Source organism: Stenella coeruleoalba (assembly GCF_951394435.1).
Source record: "Stenella coeruleoalba genome assembly, chromosome: 5".
Lineage (NCBI taxonomy): Eukaryota > Metazoa > Chordata > Mammalia > Artiodactyla > Delphinidae > Stenella > Stenella coeruleoalba.
The window spans coordinates 68,417,597-68,431,204 of NC_137150.1; the positions used below are offsets into that span (position 1 = coordinate 68,417,597).

Sequence of the window (13,608 nt, forward strand, 5' to 3'; positions counted from 1 at the left end):
GTGATCATGTTTGTAGTCTCTTTTCCCTGTGGCTTCCAAAGTTTTCTTGGATATTAAAATTCAGCTGAAAGAAGGGCAAAGATCACAGAGAATGGCATGTGGGAGGTTTTTATGGGAAGGCCTGGAGGTGACACAATACACTTTTACTTATTGGCTAGGAACTTATCACAAGACCATACCTTGTGTATGCCAGTGTAGTGATTTGGCTGTGTGCCCAGGAAAAGAGGAAATTAATTTTGCTGAACACAATTTTTCTGCCAGGGATGGAGGGACTTACTTTTTATTATATATTCAGTGATTACGCTTTGAACTTAAAACAGTGGGCATATTTTACTTTTGGGTCAAAATAATCACAAAATGACATGAAACAAATGCTCTTGATATATTTTTTGCTTTAATGTTGTGAGGTTTTTTGTTTTGCTATTTTTAAAGTTAAATGCATGCCCTTTATAGAAAATGTAGAAAGTAAGATAAAAATAACTAAGCAGAAGAAGTTATCCAGTAGCCACCATGATCCCACCATAATGATCTTATGAGGGTAAATGAAATTATAATCCCTATTTTATAATTGAAGATGGTAACCCCCAGGGACTGTAATAAACTTGTCATATTTAGGAAGTGGTAGAGCTTAGAGGAAAGAAGAGCCAGGGAAGCTTTCACAGAGGAGGATATAAGGAATTTTGCATTTCTAATTACACTGGGAGAAGGAATAAAACTAGAGAAACATGTAAGGTAAGGGAAATAATGCAATCAGTTTTACATATTTTATGTTTGAAGTACAGATTAAATATCTACGTGTAACTGTCCAATAGGCGGTATGAACCTGGGTACTAGAAAGAAGACTGGTCAGGATATCCAGATTTATGTGTCACCATGACAGAGGTTCGAGGCACTAGTATTAAAGGTCATAGATAGAGTTAAGAAGAGGCAGAATCCTGAGCTACAACACAATTTACAAGTTAGATGTTGTTTTCGATTGTTGAAGGCTAGAATTGGTTTTTATTTCTTTTCTTGATGCTTTGGTCTGTTTCCCTGAAGAGCTCCCATTGGAACAGTTAGAGTTGGATGCAGCATGAGACGCTGGCCAAGATTCTAAGTGGTGAAGGTGGCCTGATATTAAAAACATCCAGGTGTTCAGCCCTACTGAGCCCCAAGGTTGTTATTCTTAACTATTGTGAACATCTGTTCCTATAAGTATCAAAAGACAGAGAACTTGGAGAACTTAACTTTCCTTCTGGCTCTGTTACTAATTAGCTGTATGAGTTAGGAGAAATTACTTTTCCACCCAGGGTTCTGATTTCCTCATATCAAAAATGAGGAGACTAGGCTAAATAATCTTTAATTACCTTCCAGCTCTACAACCCCAAATCTATGATGAGTCATAATTACTCTAAACTTCCTAAACTTTATACTCTCTTCTGCTTTTATAGAAATTATTACTTTTCATTCTAGATATGTAAATGCAACCTTATGTAGATAAGGTTATCTACATCAATGTCTCATCACTCCTATTAGACCATAACCACCATAGGTTAGAAAAGCAACAATTATCTCTGTGTCTTCCTTGGTATCTAGTACTGAATCTTGCACAATATAAATTCAAACAAGGAACAAAGACACATTTTTAAACTGAAAACTTGGTGTCGTGTGCAGATTTTTCTGATAATAACGTGCTAAAGTTTGAATCCATGATCCTGAAAAGCATATTCTAGAATCATTGGACTTAAAGCATGACGCTTCCTGGACAATTGTAGAATAAGGTTTGAATAGCCCCACAGTATTTCTCATGCCTACGATACTAATGTATAAAAAATTCTCTGAAAGATATACTCAAGTAACTTGGAGAATTTTCCCGATTACATATTGTGCTTAGGGTGGCAATGTTCACTTATATTCACTCCTCGGAACCTTGGCTGTACACTGCTTTGACAGCTTGTCAGCAGTGAATCTAGTCGAGGGTTTTCCCTTTGGAAAACGTCACACAGCTTGTGTCGCTTGTGAGGAAGAAAGGAAAATATAGCAAACTTACTTCATCCAATTAACAAAGACGTGTAGGTTGTCTTGTGCAACTGGGCAAGTGACAATGGAGGAAGTTAATTTTATGGTCTGTGAAAGCCTCTCATTTGTGATGATCAAACTCAGGAACTCCAAAGAATACTATAAACTCTCTCCAAACCATTTCCAATTTCTTTGCTTTGATAATTGTAGCAATGAAAAAAAAAATCTCTTTCCTTGTGTAAGTAGGAATGGTTCAGTATTTGTATCAACACATTAGACATTACTCAATAATTCATAATTTGTCAGCATGGATCTTAGTAGAATATTTAGGTTTATATCTTCCTCTTTGGCATTTAGACCTCCTGTATGGTGTTACACAAAAGGTATTAAACCTTTAGTTGTAAAAATGTTGGAATAAGTATAAAATCTAATACTTCTAGGCTGTGAATGCAAGTTAGTTCACTGTATAGTGGCTCAGTTTTCTCATACATAAATGATTTTAATAGTCTAATATTTTTATTGTCATCATTTTGAGGATCTCCGTATAACCATTTGTGAAGTTGTAAAATCCAAAGTGTCATATCAATATAGGCGTATATACGGTTTTGCCACATTACTATTGTCAGTGAAATATTGCTCCCAATTAGTTGCAATCACTTATGAAATAGAATCTTACATCTTTACTGTGGTTAATGAGCCATTTTCACGCAGATGTGTACTTAGAATTTTGCCATACTTTATGATCAGGCATTATTTTTACCCATTTTACTGATAAGAAAAGTGTGATGCAAAAGTCTTCAGAGACTTTTCTCAATAATACTAATCAAGTCTCAAGATTCTGTGGTACTTTAATCCAAATCTACTATTTTCTGCTTCTACCACGCTATTTTAAATAGGGTCATTGAGGGACACCATCTGTTCAGATGATATTTGGGCAAATCCCTGAACGAAGGGAGGCAGTAAGCCATACCAAGGTGTGGGCAAAGGGCACTCCAGGGTGAAGAAACAGCAAATGGAAAGTTCCTGAGTCAGGGAAGAATTGTTGTCTTCAAGGAATACCAGTAAGTCTAGTCTAGTGTTACTGAAGTCGAATGAAAAAGTAGGAAGAGAGAAAGTCAAAGAAGTTGTCTATGAAATCCACAGACCAAGTAAATGTTTGAATTATATTCTAAGAGTGGTGAAATGCCATTGATGTCTAAATAGGGAAGCAACATGATCTATCTTATATTTGAAGTAGATCATTCTAGCTCTTGTGTGGAGCATGCCGCCTAAAAGTGAAAGCAGGAACAATACTGGCAGGATAAGGGTAGACTAGAGCTTGGACTAGGATGACAGAAGTTGGGATAATAAAGAATAATCAGATTTGGATGATATTTTTGGGTAATGCCAACAATTATATTTATTTGTTGAAACTAAGGATTGAGAGAAAGTGTAATAAAAAATGTCTCAGGTTTTTGGCCTGAGCAACAGTGCTAATGGTGGAGGAGACTTAGGAAGAAGTGAGTTTGGAGGTAGAAAATCTTTGGGCTTTCGTATATTAAGTTTGAAGTGCTTAGACAGCCAAGTGAGGTGGTTGAATAGTCATACAGATGTAAGTGTTCTGAGCTCAGATAATAAAAACAACAACAAAGAAAAACTCATATAACCCTTGCTACATGCCATTAGCTCATGTAATGGTTGATATTGCTTTGTATAAGAGGTCTGGCTTCAGGGTGTCAGAATACCTGAGAAATCATAGCTTAAGCAAAGAAGCTATCTAATAACCCCATATAACAATATATTTTCAAGGACTTGGTTCCAAGTTGGATTGTTTTTGATGACATCGAGTATCTAGACTTCTACTAATTTCTGTTCTGCCATGCTGAACATGTTGATTTTTTTCTTTAAGCTTATTGTCTGATGGCCACATCAGCTTCAAGAAGTAAGCTTTCACATTTGCATTCAAGGCAGGATGAATGGGCCAAGCCAATCAAGCAGGGACTTTTCTTTATCAGAGATGAAATTCATCCCTAAGGGGGCTCTGATCAGACTGATGTATCCTTATTTTTGATTGGACTAATTTTTTATTTTTCCAAAGAATTAATGGAAGAAATTACCTCTTTTCACTTTCCTTTCACTGCTTTTAATCAGGGATTTACAGTTGATATCTTATGGGAGGCAACTAAGAGGGAAATGATGTATTGGGTTGAAACATAGAGTTGAAAACACTAAATCAAAAATGACAGTCACAATCTCTTACCATACCCTACGGAGTGTATTTGTGGTTAGTGGATACATGTGTATGGATATGTGATTACATGTGTTTGTGAGTATCACTTAGAAATTACTTTTAATGAAATGCCTCAAAACTCTGGAAACAAAATTAGAATAAACCGTACCTTTCTCTCAAGATTCATATCACACAACTGATCTTTGCCAACTTCCCTGTTACAAGAGAATATTAACAGCAGAAAAATCTATAGATAACAATTAAATATGAAGGTACCTGCAATTTGTTTTGTAAGAGATGTAAGACACTGGAGATACCAAGATAATTTTTTTCCTCGATATAATCACTATTAGTTGTAATTTGTTTTAACTGTATACTTCTCTTGCTTTCCAAATTAGGCATTTTAAAATTAAAAATTGATTCTGTAAAACTCATCACCATACGGTAAATGTGGCTCTTTTGCCTCAGCTGCTTTTATAACCAGGGAAGCAAATAGCTAAGTTAATGAGGAAGTTTAAGGAGGAGGGAAATTTTCAAAGAAAAGTAATTAGAAGCAGTTCCCTTTGGACGTGTTCCTAATATTTAATACAGGAAACCTTCAGTGGTGTTTTAAGATTCACAGAAATTATCATGATATAGGGTAGCTCGATATCAGACCTAGCATGGAACTTTTCACATAGTAGACAGAATGTATGTTACTGATTTTGATTACAGTCAGCATGATATATAGCAAATGGATTGATTGGCATTTTAATATTTCTTCTGCTGTTTTTGGCGTGCTACTCATGGCATGATATTCTTGTCTGATGGCCTTGTCACATTCTGAAGTTCAGAGAGGTGAATTAATTGGTAGAGGTCACTCATTAGCAGAACAAGAAAAAAACTTCATTTTCTGACCCTGAGGTCAGCATTGAGGTTGGTAAAAGCCAGCTAGTGATGTTTTTCCTGCTCAAGATTTACCTGAATATTAGGTCATTTTGAAGAATGATTTTGAGGATAAAGAGGCTCCAAAAGAGGGTTGCTCATTCTCTTAGCTTGGCATCTTTTTTGAAAATCAACACAGCTGCATGTTTGGGTCTATTTCTGGATATTCTAGTTTGTTCCATTGATCCATATATCTGTCCTTAGGCCAATACTCCATTGTTTTGATTATTATAGTATTATTGTAAGTTTCAAAGTCTAGTAGCGTAGGTCATACAAGTTTGCTTTACTTTCACATTGCTTTCACTATTCTAGGTCATTTGCATTTCTGTTTTTAAAATCAACTTTTCAATTTCTATAAACAAGTTTTCTAGACTTTATATTGAAATTTCATTGACTTTATAGATCACTTTGAAGAGATTTTACATTTTATTAATATTGATGCTTCCAATCCATGAATGTGTAATATTTCTCTATTTATTTAGGTTTCTGTTGATTTCTCTAATTCTCTGTAGCTGAAGAACACTGTCTACCAAAAAAAAAAAAAAAATCAGGCACTCTAACCTATATATTAAGACACTAACTTCTGCTTAAAAATTCTATTGTACCTCTCACTCTTTTTCTCTGCTATAAGCAGGGGTATATTGCAACTGTTTGTGATGTGAAACAATCACTGGTTTTCAAGATATCTACACACATAAAGTAGGCTGAGAAAACTGCTCAAATCTCAGGAAGGTAATGTTCTTCTAGACAAAGGCTGCTCCCACAGCCTGTTTCCTGGAATGAAAACTCATATGGAGCAGAGACAAAAAAAAAGCCACAGCAGCCAGAGTCTGTGAATAAGAAAGTTTATTATTGTAAATCACTGAAGTTTTGGTGCTGTTTGTTACATAGCAAAGCTGACTGTTATGCAAAAAGTGGTACCAGAAATAAATGCTGCCCTAACAAAATACCATAAACTATATCATTAGAAATGTGTAGCAGGTCAGTGATGGAAAGTTTTTGGAGTGTGGAAAAAATGTCAATAAATATCAGTGGAGGTAAAGATTTGGTACACTTAAGGTATAGAGAACTTAGGCAAACAATGTACTGAATAAATTTGTGGATTTAGGGGAATGGGTTTTGTGATACATAATTTTACTATGGTTTTTGTTTACTAGCTGTGTTAGGCAAGTACTACAAGATAAGCACTACTACCTGTGCTTAGAAAAGAATTGGTCCATTTGTAGGCAGGGATGTAAGGGAAAAAAGAACCCAGAAATTCTCAATCTTGTAAAGCTAAGATTTGCAACTCCTACTCATGTCCAGTAGGTTAAAGAACAAACAGAGAAATTATTCAAAGAATCAGACTCAGTCTCAAGGCATAAACCAAATCGATGTTATAGCCACGATTCCCTTTGTTAAGATAACTCTGTAGTTTAATATGGACCTTAATACATCTTTTTAGCTGGACATCATGGCTCCAGAAGAAGGGATTAAAAGTGTTCTTACAAAGAAGTTTTTGGTATAGAGAGATACAGTATACGAAAAGTACTGTAGATGTGGATAATAGTGCAAGCAATTGACTGAAATCAAACCTGAATTAAGAGAGATTGTGACTTTCTGATGTGAAACAACATTGGTTTTCAAAACATCTGCAGGAATAAAGTAGGCTGAAAAACTGCTCGATTTCTAAGCAGGTCATGTTTTTCATTGCATTCTTTAGATTTGGACAAGGAGGAAACTGAAAAAGAAAGGAAACTTCTGAGGGAGACTAAAGAATCATGGAGAATAATAAGCTGTGAAGTCAGTTATAGGAAGCATGACCAGGCCCAATCAAGGGCACATTACCAAGCTTCAAGGTAAGAAGTTTAATGATATTTGCCCAGTGACCTCTAAGCAGTTGTCTTTCTTCCCTGTTTTAGCATGAGGTATGCATTAGTGTGGGGGGGAGGGGAAAACTTATCTTTTTAGTTACAGGTCTCTGGACCAAAACGAGCTATATGTGGATCTGATGTAAAAGCTATTATGAGTCCTAGATTTCAAAGCTGAGCACATGATGGGATGAAATTTTAGGGTATCTTTCTTGGGAAAATAAATAGAATATTTTGCATGCAGAAATGAGAGAAGTAAATATCTGTGATCAAGACAGAAGTCTTTGATAGATAACATTTTTCATAATCCTTAACTTCTTTTCTGTAAGAAGATTATACTTGCTCACCAATTGTTCATTGCCAGTGCCTCCTATGGGAGGAGTTTACATCACCAATGTGTTGACTTGGAGTTTAGCTTGCTTTGGCCAATAGATTATGAGCAAACATGATGCAACTACAGATAATCAGAAGCTCTTAGAGACATAATAAGTTCTTGCCTTCCCTTTTGCTCTTTGGTCTGTTGACCTGAAACAAATAAACTGCCGGTTATTTCTTCAGCAAAAATGGGTTTATTCCAGATCAACACATAATTACAATTCAGAGTCTGCAAACATGGTGAACCACATGCAAGTTCCCCACAAAAATAAATGGAGAATCTTTTAAAGAGGGGAAAAGGAAGTTGGGAGGGCTATAGTAAACAAAGAGTTCACGGCTTTTCATTGCCTGAGTTGCGATCGTCTCTTATTGGCTGGGCTGTTGCCAGGCAAGAAGAGGAAGTCTTTTTTCTTTCTACTGGGCTCTACTATTGTAGGACATGAGAGCTCCCCATTCTGGTCTCCTGACTCTATCTACTTGAGGTTTCTGTTCATTAATTTTTTACATTTCCCCATTTTAATCAAGATTTTTTTCTGATAGCATTGCCGATCAAGAGTTAGGCTTTCTGGTTTCAGGGGTTTTTTGTCCCTCAATGTCAGAAATAGCCTTTCCTAGATATAGTGTCACATTGGAGGGAAAGTGTGCAGATTTGAAACCTATTGTGGTCACATTTGAGTAAAATGGAGGAGTAGAGGAGTAGAACTCGCAGGCACCTTTTCTCTAAAGTCCATAATTTATCAAGATCATAGTCACTGGAAATCATCTGAACCATTATGTCATCATCAAAGGCAGACAAACTCCAACAGGCCTGGTCCAGATATCTTGGGAAAGCTGTCTTATCAGGTATCACCTGCTTCGATTCTGAGAAATCTTTACTTTCAGATCACCAGATGATGTGCAGGTCCAATCAGGGTTTAGTGTGTTCTTAGGTGTGTCACCTAAGAACCTAAGAGTAGACACTTGAATCCAAGAGTCTATTCCTTGAATTTGGTGGCACAAGGGTTGGTTAGCAGTGCCTGATGGGGGCATTTTTAGCCAGGTTGAAGATAGTACTTGTTGAGGTGACTTTTCTAATAGGCAAAATCTCCAGGTTGCAAGGTATGATACTTAAGGTATGCATCTCCTGAGAGTGTACTGTGAAAAGATTGCTCTAGCAAAACATGGTTATTTTTTTAATAGAACCAATTAGGCCCTTGCAAGATTGAAACATCTCTCCTTTTGTCAGTTGTGCATCAAAAGAGGCAGGAGCCAAGTGCACTGGGTGTCCTGTGACCATCTCAAAGGGTAAGAGTTTATGACTTCCAAAAGGGGTGGATCTAAGATTTAGAGGAACCAACAGCAAAGCCTTTAGCTAAGTGTAAGGAGTGCCTCTACAAATTTCGCCAGTAGAGTCTTCTTAATGTCATTTGTGCATTCAACTAAACCAGAGAATTGAGGGTGGTTACCTCACACAAACAGGGAAAGTGTTGTAAAACCGGACAAACAACACAGACTTGTTGAAGCACCTGACCAGTAAAATGGGTTCCATGGTCACTGTGAAGTTCAAGAGGAGTTCCCCAGGTAGGGATAAGCTTTTCCAAAAGGACTTTAGCCACAGAGGACACAGTAACCTGTCTGCAAGGGAAGGCTTCAGTCCAGTGTGAAAACATGCAGATCATGGCTAAAACATATTTATATCTGTGAGATGGAGGAAGTTGCATGAACTCCATTTGCTAGACCTCAGATGGTCCATTAGGCAGTTCAAAATGTCCAAGAGCAGTGTGAGCAGGCTTCCTGGGTTGTACTTTGGACAAGTGAGACAAGTGAGGTATGCACTTTTTGCAGCCTTGTAAATGTTTCCCACCAATATTGATTCATGAAGGTGATCATTTTGTCAGAAGACCAATGGCTCCATGCATGTACAGTGGTGACTAGTGGGAATATGAGTTTCCTGTAAAACTGGGCTGTTATTTTGTCCAAACCAGAGCTTTTACCTTTTATCAGACCAACAGTTGTTGAATTTCCGATCTTGATTTTCCTTCTCTGAGGCCAATAATTGAGCTTTTTAAACTAGTTTTTCTAAGTTTTGATTTGGGGAAATATCACTTTGGACCATGACAGAGTTTTGGCTGCTGTTGATTTCTTTAAGTGCAGCATCCCTTGTGGAGGTGTCAGCAAGGTGATTTTCCTTAGCTTCCAGAGAGTCACGTTTAGAATGTCCTGGAACCTTAATAATAGCCAAAGCAACAGGCAAAAGTATTGCATAACACAATTCCTGAAATGAGGCCATTTTAAATTTTATTTCCACTGGAAGTAAGGAGGCCACATTGCTTCTACAACATTCCAAAATCATGAGCTACTCTGAAAGCATATCTGCTATTAGTATAAATATTGGCAGTTTTGCCCTTGGCTAAAGTACAAGCCCATGTGAGAGTGTGTAATTCAGCCTGTTGAGCCAAAGTAGACATAGGTAAATGTGTTGCCTAAACAACATTAAAAGGATTTGTGATAGCATACCCAGCACCATATTTGCCACTGTCACTTTTTAAATAAGAACCATCAGTTAACCATGAGAAATCAATTGATGGTAGGGAGGGGGAGGGGAGAGTAGCAGGGTTAAAGTTATTACAACATAAAAGAATTACGTGAAGAGCAGTTAAGAAAAGAACTTCATAGGAGGTGAGGTAGATGACTGAAAAATGTTGAGTTGACAGGAATTCAGGAGGGCTTCTACTGCATGAAGTACCCAATGGTTAAAAAGAGATGCCACAATGATTTTCTTGGTGGCCTTTCCCGGAAGGTCAGTGGCCATTATGGCTCGAAAGCAAGGGGGTATTCCTAAAACCTAATAGCCTGCCAGTTGTTTCTCCAGCAAAAATGGGTTTATTCCAGCAGGGTCCAGTTGCTGGTTATAATACACCATGGGTTGATGATAGTCCACCTGTTCTGTGTGAGTACACCAAGGGTGTTCTCTTCCTTTTCATATACAAAAAGGAAAAAGAGAATCTGATAATTGAGATGTCAAACTCTCCTTTAAGGACTTGAAGGCTATGAATCTGGTAATTCCCTTAAAATTAGTTCAAAGTTGTTGTTCTTTTGTATAGCATACAGAGGTTTGGCCATAAGACAGAACTTTGGAATCCCATTTCAGCAATAAACAACTAGCCCTAGAAAAACTCACAGTTGACACTTACTTTGGGATTTTGGGAAACTTAGGACACCATGAAGCCTATCTGGGTCTAGGTATAACCCTGTTCTGATATCAGATGTACTACATATCAAACCTGGGTTTGGAAAGACTACAATTTTTCTTTGGTGACCTTTTGTCCCTTTAAGGCTAAAAGCTTTAGCTAGCGGATTCTGTCTTCCAGGGAGGAGGCTCGAAAAGGAAAAGGAGCTGAAAAAAGCAAATCATTCACATACCTCAACAAAGTAGAACCTCTAGGGAACTTTATATCATCCAGATCAGCCTTCAGGATTTGTGAGAAATAAGAAGGCTTCTCAGTAAAACCCTGAGGCATTACTGTCTAAGTGAACTGTTTTTCTCCCCAAGTGAGGAAAAAAAGGTATCAGCTAGCTTCATCAACTGGAATACTAAAGAATGCACTGCATAAATCAATTACAGTAAAGAATCTGCTTCCAGTGGGAGTGAATATTAGTATCTTATGAGGGTTAGGAACAACAGGGTGTCAAGGGGTAACGTTGTTTATTGCTCAGAGATCCTGGGCAAACCTTCAACCTCAGCGCTTAGGTTTTCTCACCTGTAAAGTAAGAGTATTACATGGACTAGTACAAGGGATGATGAGGACTTGAGCCTTGGAGACTTATATTCTTCTATTATGGGTTTTATGCCTTGAAGGGCTTTTTTACTTTTAGGGTATTAATTAAATATGGGAAGAGGTTTTGAGGGATCTATTTGAACCTTGATAGGAGGTGCACTGCAAATTTTGCCTCTATCAGTTGAAGATTTTGCCCGTAAGGAAAGTAGTAGTTGATTCAATTGGGGCAAATGATTAGTGTTTCCGGAATCGGATCTAATACCACCAGAGACGGAGCAAGTAAAAGATATCGAAGGGTCATTTAATTCACCTGATCGGCTGCTTTGGTGACTGCTGTAAAATTTCTAGAATGTTTCTCCCTTTTGTGTGAAAGGAATTCTGGCATTATTTTCTCTACTATGTCTTGGTCTAGTAAATGGATAGGGGCCAAGGAACCAAGGAGAAAAGGGTGAGTATATTTTAAAGGGCCTAAGCAAAAGGGAATCTGTTCAGAGACAGGGATATTTTGAGGTTCATTAGAGATCCCCACTATTTGCATTGTCTTAGTACCCTGAGGCAGGGCTTGTTTTATGGTAGTGGGGTAAAGCACTGGAGAGTGTGGCTTCACTGTTAATTAGAACTAGAAGAGATTCATCCCCAATCTTGGAGAAATGTTTCTCCAAGCCAATTAAAAGGGAGGATTGGGAAGAGCCCTTGTAGTTCCTCAGAGCCCTGTCACTGAGAATTGAGAAGACATTGGAAAGGCTGGTTAGAAGTTTGGAGGCACCTAAAGCAGTTAAATTTGTAACAATCTCTGTTCTAATGTCCTGACTCTTTGCAATAATAGTAGAAACTTGGTGGCTTTTGGTTTCTTTTATGGACATTCATTTGCTGGAGTTGAAGATTAAGAATTTCAGTTGAGTTGAAGATTAAGAATTTTAGCTGTCTTCCCTTTAGGTGACTCATCTAGAGTGAGAGAAAGCTGATTTGTCAGATTAACTAAATCTGGAGTGGACATAGTTTCCCATCCCATCACGGTCCTTTTTACTAAAACAAAATTTCCCAATTCAGCCCATTGATAGACATTGGGTTAAAACATACCCAGCTGGAATCAACTTCTGAAGGAAGATCGAATTTTCCTTTAAAATAATCTTAAGTCTGTATTGATAGTCATGAATAGGTTCAGATTTTTGTGTGCAAGACTGAATTTTGTTCCAATCAACGGGCTTTGAAAAAGCCATAGGAATTGCCTAATGAAGTCACTTAGGGATTGTCTGAGCCTGATCATATAATAAATTAGCAGGCTGGACTCCCAGTTGTAATTCTAGAGATCTTTCAGGATTTTTCCAATTAGTGGTTTTCATCAAATGCTGGGCTTGGATTTTACTGACGCATTTGGACTAGCTGATATAAGTCAGAGAAACCAGACTGATAAGTTCGAATGGCTATTAAGTTCTTCAGCAAATCTGTGAGGATCTTCAGTTAGTTTGGGAAATTCTTTGGCTGTGGCTCACAATTCAGCTTTAGTCCAAGGAGTATGAGAACTTAAGGGCTTAGCTTCTGGATCCTCAGAAGGCTTAATTTTAAAGAAACAGGTTCTAATAGGTTCACAGGAAAAGCGGATGGGGAGAATTTCAGGAAAAATGGGAGGTTTGGGGAGAGAATTAATACGGGAGAACTGAGGTCATAGAGGAGGTTCAGCTGGCATAGAGAGAAAGGAGAAAAATGGAGCTGAGGAAGAGAGAGAAGATGGTGCTAGTATTGGAGGCTGGACAAAGAAGCCAGGAAACAGAAGTGTTCCTCATGGGCTTCCCTGGTGGCGCAGTGGTTGAGAGTCCGCCTGCCGATGCAGGGGACACGGGTTCATGCCCCGGTCCGCGAAGATCCCACATGCCGCGGAGCGGCTGGGCCCGTGAGCCATGGCCGCTGAGCCTGCGCGTCCGGAGCCTGTGCTCCGCAACGGGAGAGGCCACAGCAGTGAGAGGCCCGCATACTGCAAAAAAAAAAAAAAAAAAAGAAATACTTGTTTGCATTTAACGTGGAGAATGTGTTTGTTACACACACATTCGAATATACAGTTTACACAAGAAAATCACAAAGGAAAGCATATACTTGCACAAATGAAACCCTGAGGTTCAGTGTATTCATTAGTTCATGCCTTCAGTAGAGAACAATTAAATGTAAACAATGAAAATCCTGTGGATTTGATCATCTTTAAATATACAGAAATTGATATTCATACAAAGATTGTTTGCTAAAATTGTTTAATGGTTAGAGGACCAAACTTCTTTCATCACTTTCTGAATATGACTTTAGTTTCTTGGTAGGAAAAATATTGGAAGAGAGGTGAAGTTTTAAATTATACCTTTTTAAATCCTTTACTAATAACAGTTTATATGCAATTACAATGAAAAGAGAGACGTTTATTTAAACCTTCATTATGTTGCACCGTGTGAGAGAAGATGATGAGAAGCGAATTCCAGTTATGTGTTGAATACTGAGCCAATCTAGGTGT

The 13,608-nt window shown here is 37.8% G+C and overlaps 1 long non-coding RNA gene across 1 annotated transcript in view; it reads left to right on the plus strand.

The window, feature by feature from the left end:
• LOC307186940 overlaps nt 1–13,608 on the plus strand; it is a 73,924-nt gene that overhangs the window by 19,268 nt on the left and 41,048 nt on the right. The window contains exon 2 of the long non-coding RNA XR_013828514.1: nt 6,834–6,969. This is a non-coding gene — a long non-coding RNA (uncharacterized lncRNA). The remainder of the gene's footprint in view (nt 1–6,833; nt 6,970–13,608) is intronic.